Here is a 10,147-nt window from a genome sequence, read left to right on the forward strand (position 1 = left end):
GAATGTTTACTATATTGGAATTAGTTTGGCAGTTTACTTCGGTGTGACCATGTGCCCACCATACATACTTGAATAGATACTCTGAATCTGTATTTTAGTGTAATTTGGCTTATTTAGAAATGTTTACACAGCAGCATATTATTAGGTGAATAATTATTCCATTATCCACATGCCGTTTGGGAAAGTCTATGGTTTTAAAAGGATGCTAAAAAAAAGAATGGGTCAACATACAACATTGGTGTTGAAGTAGTGTTGGAAGACAAGGTTTAGAAATCCATATATTTCTAATCAGTCTTTCAAGCTTCACAAATCCACAGGCATGTGAGGGGTGGGGCCTTAATTCTAGAAGATCATTTCCTAGCCCCAGGATGCATGGCCTTTCCCTTTTATATCTTGTAATTTTAATATTCATATATTAGCATGAACAATTCCCTCCCTCCCCCAATTACATACATTCAAAAGCATTAGAAAATGCCATAAAATTGGCAGACTGCAAAAGAAAAAGGGAGCCTTGTAAGAAATGTTTCTGAGTATTATTTTAATTATGTTAATGGGTTGACTGGGAGCTTCAGGATTTTTAAAATTTAAAAAGATTTCTCTGTTGAGGAGCCCCAAGGGCTTTCCCCAATTACATATTCTAAAAGGTGCCCCCAGAATCCTACTTTTTGCTGACATAGATTAACAAGGCTCTCCATTTACATAATTTAAACCAGTTGATTATTCTTATTTTTCCTTAAGGATTTTTTTTAATATTTCCAAAATCTTTTATCAATTTTACTGCAGTTTGGAAGGCAATTAGCAATGCAGTTCAATGTGGTGCAGTGAAGTAGTTATAATACTTCACTTGATCATGGTCAAATGTCTTTGGGGCATATAATCTCAGCCTGACCTAGTTTACCAAATTGTTTTGCAAATGAAAATAAGGAAACATCCCATGTTCGCTGCCTTGAATTCTCGAGACAAAAACTGGAATATTTTATGGAAAAAAAAAATTCTGCATAGACTGGCAGCATACCTACTCTTGCGACTTTTGATAGAAAACAAGAAAGCAAAGAATTTGTTGCAAGTTCCCAATGTTTTTCTGAAGCTGTAATACTGAAACAGGACGCAGTGGCTTAATGGTTAAGATGGTGAGCTTGTCAATTGAAAGGTCAGCAGTTCAGCGGTTCAAATCCCTAGTGCCGCGTAATGGGGTGAGCTCCTGTTATTTGTCCCAGCTTCTGTCAACCTAGCAGTTCAAAAGCACATAAAAAATGCAAGTAGAAAAATAGGGACCACTTTGATGGGAAGGTAACAACATTCCGTGCGCCTTTGGCATTTAGTCATGCGGGCCACATGACCACAGAGACATCTTTGTACAGCGTTGGCTCTTTGGCTTTGAAACGGAGATGAGCACCGCCCCCTAGAGTCGGGAATGACTAGCACATATGTGCGAGGGGAACCTTTACCTTTTAATACTGAAACATTTTGAATGTTGTTTCATCACTACACAATCAACCTGAACTACTTCAAACTGAGCTCTCATTCTGAGCTTGAAACAAGCCATATTCTCAATATAGTGCCTACCCCATAAGTAATGATTTATTTAAGGTTTCCATTCTGCTTTAATGGATCTTACAAATCTTATATAAATAAAAGCACCTTGGGCTGATTTGTGTAAAAATAGGAGGAACCTCTATTTGTGACACTACCCAAACCTCACCATTTCTACGATAAGCCCTTTTTATATCCTAGGCCAGTGATGGCTAACCTTTTTGCCATCGCGTGCCAGGAGCAGGGGACGGGGTCACGCACGTGTTCCAACACCCATAATTCTATGTGCCCACTGGTAGTTGGCAAACGGGCCATTTCTGGCCTCCGGATGGCCTCCGGGGGTGGTGGGGAAGGCCATTTTAACCCTTTAACTAGAAAGGCTCTGGAGCCTGGGGACAGCAAAAAACAGGCTTTCCCCACCACCCCCGAGGCCCCCCGGAGGCAGGAAACAGCCTGTTTCCTTACTTTTGGTGGGCCCAGAAGGCCTGAAAATCAGCCAGCTGGCGCGCACATGCACACCAGAGCTGAGCTCGCATGCCCACTTATATGGCTCTGCGTGCCACCTGTGGCACGTATGCCATAGGTTCGCCATCACGGTCCTAAGCAAAGGACTGTTCTTCACACGGAGCCTAACTGGAAGAGTGACTAGAGGGTAAATGTTCTATTTGCTCTGTTAAGTCATATTATTAGCAGGCTTTACATTAGAGGTGGATGCATACAGTAGCCCTGTATCTCTTTGGAATTTTAGGCATCAAATCTTTTAAACCTGAACTAAACGTACAGTAAGACATAAATAAGGTTTTCTGCAGTCTGAAAGACAAGGAAGTACGGACTACAGAGGAAGTGCAAAGTCATAACAAAACAGTGAAGTTACAATCACAGATTCTTAAAATAGCTTTCCAAGTTTCAGTTGCTCTTGAGTTGGTTCAGGGTAAGAGTGTTTCACCATAGCACACTACAGTATGTGAACAGGTTCTGGTTCGTCTCCCACTACTGGGAGTGGGAGATCAGTGATCATATTAATAACAGAGAGCTCAGTCGTTCGATACCATTGTCTTTCAATTAAGTACGCAAAAGAGAGAAGATAACTTTTGAGAATCTTTTTTGTCATGGATCCAATCAATACCCCAATCATCAGTTTTAGCATGGCCGCTGATTAGGGACGATAGTCCAAACAATTCCTGGTCATACATTCTCCACTCCGCTTCTTTGGGCAAGATTTTCTCTAGTCAGGATACATCTAATGGTACAACAAAAAACAAGCATACCAGAGAGTATGGTGACACAATTGCACAAGTAATAAAAGTTCTTTTTTGTGCTAAATTAGTTTTATTTTTAATAGTTTAGCGTCATTTAATGCTCACATATTTATGGAAAAACGTCTCTTTCAAGTAAGTATTTTTCTAAGGAAAAAAAGCTAAGAGAAACTTGAGAAATCTGCCCTGGCAGATTCAAGCTACTTTTTTCTCTGTAGATCAAGCAGTATCCATTTTATTTTCCTTTTTAACAACTGATGTTTTTTGGGGCAGATGGTGAATTGATTTGCCAGAACAAGATCTTCAAACTACCTCTTGGATGTCTATGGAGATTCTCAGTCATCCAGGCCATGGTTGTCCCAATTGTGCTTTTTCAAAAGGCAACTAGACTTTCTTAGCTCTTGGATGCCCTCTTGCGTGAAGAGATGGTGTTTTATATTGGTAAATGGATTTCTGTTTTCATTGTATATATTTTCTTTCCATTGATTCTTCTAACCACAGGTTTGATCAAGTATCTGAGGGCAGACGACTATCATATCGACCCTTAAAATAGGTGGTTCTGGGGAAGAAGTTCTAATTTCTAACCACAAAATAGTAATCACCTACCTTCTATACAAACAATAGAAAATATAAGATCTGGCTATTTATTTTTAAAAAGATACAATCTAAGCCTTTAAAAATATCAGCTCCTACAATGAACAATCTCTACAATTTTCCCCATGAGTCTGCCAGTTCTACCCGTGTTTCCCCGAAAATAAGACCCTGTCTTATATTTTTTTGAACCCCGAAATAAATGCTTGGTCTTATTTTGGGGGATGTCTTATTATTTTGGGGCGTGTGGAGCAAGACGGGGCTCCTCTTGCCTTCTTACCTGATTTCCAGCTCTGTCTCCCTAAGCCTAACCAGAGGAAATGGCAGGGACCGGCTGCACATACAGTCAAATATTTTCAGAGAGGGCTTATTTTCGGGGGGGGATGTTACTTTAGCGTACACGCTCAAAAGCCCAATTGGGCTTATTATCAGGGGATGTCTTATTTTAGGGGAAACAGGGCATACATTGATGAAGACCTAACCCTAACCCTAGGTGTATTTTCCCCCTGAATGGGATTTTCTCATCTATCTAATCAGGAATTGTAAATAAGGCTGACTCGAAAAGTTGGTGTCCTAAGCATAATCAAGCACTCTGAATCCATTCGTGATGTCCATTTTGCTTTCTGAATTCATGGAGACCTAACCCTACGTGTATTTCCCACCCAATGGGATTTTCCCGGAAACGTAGGTAAGGCTGACTTGAACAGTTGATCGACTTTTCAAGTCAGCCTTATCTACGTTTCCTGGTAAGGTACATGGGAAAATCCCATTCGGGGGAAAATACACCTAGGGTTAGGGTTAGGTCTCCATGAATTTGGAGAGCAAAATGGACATCGCTAAAGGATTTGGAGTGCTTGATTATGTTTAGGAGGTCACCGATTTTTTTGAATGCTTGCAACTGTTGCCACTTAATTCTAAAATGACTGACTGCAACTCCATGTAGGAGAATTGAATACCTTTTCATTATGAATTCAAGCCATTTGTAAGTAGTGTTTTCTTCATTTTTAAAATATATTATTTATTAGCTGATCTTTTGTTCCTTGTGAATTTCAGCAAGTTCCTTTTTGTTCTGGTAGAGGCAATAAAATTTCAATATGACATTCAAAATCAGAAGTGCTAATTTATTAGCAGCTTAATCATTGTTAGCAAGCAAATAATTTATGTTGTAGTTCTCTTAATCTACTTTTTGTGTCTTTTGCTATTAATAATGTTTTACTGTTTGTCAACCATCATTCAACTTTTTGCCATTCTTTCCATATTACTGCCAAACGATTTAACCTGAGTATCATCAGATATGTACGCAAAATCCATATACTTCATCTTTTTTTAAGGTACTCTGATCTGATCTTCAAGATAGAGCAAACTAGGACAACAGAGCTATGAATGTTAAATATTACTTTATTACAGGTAGTCCTAGACTTATGACCACAACTGAGCCCAGAAATTGTGTTGCTAAGTGAGAAATTTGTTAAGTGAGTTTTGCCCCATCTTACGACTTTTCCTGCCACAGTTGTTAAGTGAATCACTGCAATTGTTAAATTAGTAACACAGTTGTTAAGTGAATCTGGCTTCCCCGTTGACTTTGCTTGGGTCTGGGTTAGGCAGATGTTGTTGTTTGGGGATGTTAAAGTTATTGGTGCAGGATAATATTTATTATTATTATTTACTTTATTCATTAAACATGAAACTCAGTCAACTAAACATTCAAAAATGGATCACAAATACCATTGACTGGTGGTAATGGTTGATACGGGTTGCTGCCAGTGTCCAAGGTATCAACCAAGTACCTTCTTAAAATGTACGATGTTCCAAGTAGCGCAGTTTTTTGCAGTTCCGCTGGTGTTATTGAAGTATCTTATAAAATTCTTGGACATGTACCAAGTGCATGGGTATCACTGTTACATGTTCCATCCATAGCCGTGTAGTTTTGATGGCCAGGTTGTGATATTTCATGATTTTTTCCAGTTCTTTTTCTTCGACCCTGGCATCCCCTGGTACCACGATGTCAATAAATTGTACGTTTCGGTTTTCAACAACTGTGATATCTGGCGTGTTGTATTCCAAATGACAATCCATCTGTATTAAAAAGTCCCACAAGATCTTCACCTTCTCATTTTCTATAACTTTTTCCACTTTATGTTCCCATGACTAATTATTATTATTATTATTATTATTATTATTATTATTATTATTATTATTATTATTTTGTCACACAGTCAGCCAGATGTTTTTGTCTGCCTTTCAAGCCCTTCCCAAGGACCTGGGATAGGCAGATGTTAATGTTTTATGGTGTTGGAAGTATCATCGTGAGATGTAAACTGTTCTGAGTAAAGCTGGCCTTTGCAGTTGACTGATGTAGAATTCACACTTGTCAGTGCCAATAGTGTTCAGGTGATGTTCCCATTGTTTTGCGATTGCACCCAAGGCACCTGTTTCTATTGGTACTACCTTTGCTTTCTTTTGCCACAGTCATTCTCTTTCTGTTAGCTGGTATTATGTGCATTATTATTATTTTCTGAACTGTCCTGGACTTTCAGAAGAAAGGTCATTTCCGAAACTGTTGTTGCTATTCCAGTGTAATAATAATGTTCCTGAAGTCATCTGGAGTTGTCTTCAACTCAGGGAGTATTTTTATAACTCAAATGATGTTGAAGAGCCATGGTGGCGCAGTGATTAGAATGCAGTATTATGGGTTAATTCTTGCCAGCAGTTCAGCAGTTCGATTCTCACCAGCTCACGGTTGACTCAGCCTTCCATCCTTACAAAGTGGCTAAAATGAGGACCCAGATTGTTGGGGGGCAATATGCTGACTCTGTAAACTGCTTAGAGAGGGCTGGAAAGCACTGTGGAGTGGTATATAAGTCAAAGTGCCATTGCTATTGCTTTGAGCACAGGTGCATGTTACAGCAATCAAAATGAGACCTAAAAAGCAGAGTAGGTGCTTCAGAAAAAGATGTATGGCAAAATGTTTGCCACAAGAGGGCACCAGACACAAAAACAGAATAATATTGACATGAAAAGCAAAGAATTAGTTGATATTATCTTCCCCTCAATATCATACAGTAGAATGAAAAAGACAAGAACAAATGGAAAGCATGATGGGTAGAATTCTTAGCTCCAACCGCACCAGGTGCAGGAACTGGCAATTTGATAATGTTTGGACCATTCTTCCGGTAATACCTGACCTCATTCCCTCAGAAATTCATGGAAATTATACAGGGAATATTATGACGTATGAACACAATTGAGCCCAAAATTTATGTTGCTAACCAAGACACTTGCCAAATATGTTTTTGCCCATTCTGCGACCTTTCTTGCCACAGTTGTTAAGTGAACCACTGCAGTTGTTAAGTTTGTCACACAATCTGGTTATCCCGTTCACTTTATTTGTCAGAAGGTTGTAAAAGGTGATCATATGACTTCAGGGCACTGCAAACAACTATCCTGTTGCCAAGCAATCTGAATTTTGGGATCATGACCCTGAGGATGCTGCAGCAGTCGTAAGTCTGAAAAACAGTCGTAAATCACTTTTTCAGTGACATTGTAACTCCAAACAGTCAGTAAACAAATGGTTGTAAGTCGAGGGCTACCTGTAATTCCAAATAAATGAACCATAATCGCTGGCCTGCAAGTGGGTGATTCATTCAATCATCTCCATGCTCTTCCCATGTAATTCCAGAAGCCTCAGAGTGTTTGGTGTGCAGTTCAAGGGAGACTGGCTCTGTGAGAAGTTGGCTGGCTGGAGCATCCAGGAGTCATCTCGTTTATGTACACTGGGAACATATGCACCAAAGACAAATTCATTGTGCGTCCAATCACTCTTGGCCAATAAAGAATTCTATTCTATTCTATTCTATTCTATTCTATTCTATTCTATTCTAGTCTAGTCTAGTCTAGTCTAGTCTAGTCTAGTCTAGTCTAGTCTAGTCTAGTCTAGTCTAGCCTAGTCTAGTCTAGTCTAGTCTAGTCTAGTCTATTCCCCTGTTCATGACAGCATGGAGCATGTACCTTTCAGGTAGGTAAAACTGTCATCCAGCAGATCTGGCTGAACTACATTTTGGTGCAATCCCAAATCACAAGGCTATTGAGACGTGATCAGAGGTGATATTCAGCCGGTTCAGACCGGTTTGGGTGAACTGGTAGTGCCGATGATCATTTGGTCCCGCCCATCCTGTTTTGTAGCTCATCTCAATCGCGCTGCACAGCTGATTTCCTCCCCCCTCACTGTTCTAGTTATTGTTGCTGACTTGGAAGGTAAGCAGCTGAGCTTCTAAATGCTCCATTTTCAGCACTGCGCGCAAGCGCCTTAAGTGCAGGCACGCGCAAAGCGCGTGCGTCCATGCAAAGCATGCACTCACCGAACTGGTTGTTAAACCGGCAGCATTCCACCATTGCCGTGATGGCACCGTGGTTAGAATGCAATACTACAGGCTTCTGATGACTGCCGGCTGCCTGCAATTTGGCAGTTCGTTCTTGATCCGCTCAAGGTTGACTCAGCTTTCCATCCTTCCAAGGTTGGTAAAATGAGAACCCAGATTGTTGGCGGCAATATGCTGATGCTGTACATCAGTGGTGAAATCCAAATTTTTTTACTACTGGTTCTGTGGGCGTGGCTTGGTGGGCGTGATGTGGCTTGGTGGGCATGGCTTGGTGGGTGTGGCAGGATACTGCAAAATCCCCATTCCGTCCTCACTCCTGGGGGAAGGATATTGCAAAATCTCCATTCCCACCCCACTCTGGGGCCAGCCAGAGTTGGTATTTGCCGGTTCTTCAAACTACTCAAAATTTCCACTACCGGTTCTCCGAACTGCTCAAAATTTTCCCTACCAGTTCTCCAGAACCTGTCATAACCTGCTGGATTTCGTCCCTGCTGTAAACCGCTTAGAGAGGGCTGGAAAGCACTATGAAGAAGTATATAAGTCTAAGTCCTATCGCTATTGATTCTGGGACAGCATCAAGAAGGTCACAGACTACCTATCCTTGATCCAGTCTTGCAGAGATATCCTCATGTAATATTGGGAGAGAAAAAGAGCAAGTTTGGTCTCTAGGGCACTGAGAGCATTTCATGATTAAGTCATAGCAATGGATAAACAAATTGCCCTCCTGACATCTCAGTTGCAATAGTTTCAGAAGGGCTCTCATCACTTTCAAATGAATCATGAATTTCAGGAGGTGAGCTCTGGAAAGCTGGCACAGAACATCTGTTTAATAGTACCAGGGCCCATATTTGAAATATTTGAATGAAAGAAGGGTGCTTCCTACATATCAGAAAAGGATCAACTGCATTGACCTCATCTCCCCTTTGAATAAAGACATTTCCTGGTCCAAATACATCATTCAAATTTGACATCCGTTTAAGGATGTATTTATTCATCTCTGCTGAGATGGTACCACCTGAAACTGCAGGAAAGAGGAGTCCAACTATCACATGCTCTCCACGTTAAAAATTCTGCAATCAACCAAACTTTGTTTCTATTAAAGGTGGAAGAAAATAAGTAGATGGTAAATAAAGGACATTTCCCAATGAGGAGGCCCTCACCATAAAGTCTAATTAATGTGCGGATCGATCTTTAATGGTGGGCAAGGCCTTCATGCCTGACTGTAAGACTTGGAAGGCACAGTCTTTCCAAGAATCCATCCACCCTCCCACCCATTCCCATTAAAGTTGGTACCAGAATGGTCAATCCACTTTCCCCTGGCTCCAGCCCAGCTTTGGGACCCCTAACTTGTTAAAGGACAGAGCATCCATGCTGGAAGACAGTGGTCCCACTGACCTCCATGTGAGTTGTACAACCTCTCTTTTTAACAATTAAGATTTGAAGCAACTGAAGCAAAACCCAGGGTCCTTCCTTAAAAGAAAGAGCAAGAACCTGTGGGATAACAGACTTAAAAGCTGCAAGTGACCCTAGCTGCTAGGAGGCTTTCTCTGCTCATATGCAATCAAGTCATTCCAGGTTTGATTGACTACATTCGGTCGAAAGCTCTAGGGAGAAAGGAGGGAAGTGAGACTTTAAAAGGACTATTGATCTGTTTCAATCAATGATGGGTGGTGTAGGCTAGCAATGTTGGGAAGGGAGTGAAGAAAGGTCTTGTTAACAGGACTGATGTCTGTTGTTTATTTCAAGAAAGCTGGCTTAATTTCCTCTCTTCGCAACACTTTCCTTGTTACCAGACACTGTCTCAAGTGGATTTGTGGCTGTTTATAACAAAATACAATGGCAATACCTAGCTGACTTTGGCAGATCTAACAAAGCTAAGCACAAGACGCCTCTCAATCCTTCCATGTAATTCCACCAGGAAATGCCAATCTGTAGATCAGTCTGGAGTTTTGGTTTTGGTTTTAAACTACATTCTACAAGAGGGCAACTGCTAACTCCTTCCAAGAGCAAGATGGTCATTTTTCCTAAAGTCATCTGGAGTTGTCTTCCACGCCAGGAGTATTTTTATAACTCAAATGAGGTTGAAGAGCTGTGGTGGGGCAGTGATTAGAATGCAGTATTACGGGCTAATTCTTGCCAGCAGTTTGGCAGTTCGATTCGCACTGGCTCAAGGTTGACTCAGCCTTCCATCCTTCCGAGGTGGGCAAAATGAGAACCCAGATTGCTGGGGGCAATATTTTTACAAATATTGTATATTTTACAAATATTGTATATTTTACAATTTTACAATTTTAAAAATATTTTACAAATATTGTATATTTTACAAAACTCTGTAAACTGCTTAGAGTGGGCTGTAAAGCACTGTGAAGCGGTATATAAATCTAAGTG

This window comes from Pituophis catenifer, unplaced genomic scaffold (genome assembly GCF_029215685.1).
Source record: "Pituophis catenifer annectens isolate HBS135680 unplaced genomic scaffold, rPitCat1.0.hap2 SCAF_2, whole genome shotgun sequence".
Taxonomy (NCBI): Eukaryota; Metazoa; Chordata; class Lepidosauria; order Squamata; family Colubridae; genus Pituophis; species Pituophis catenifer.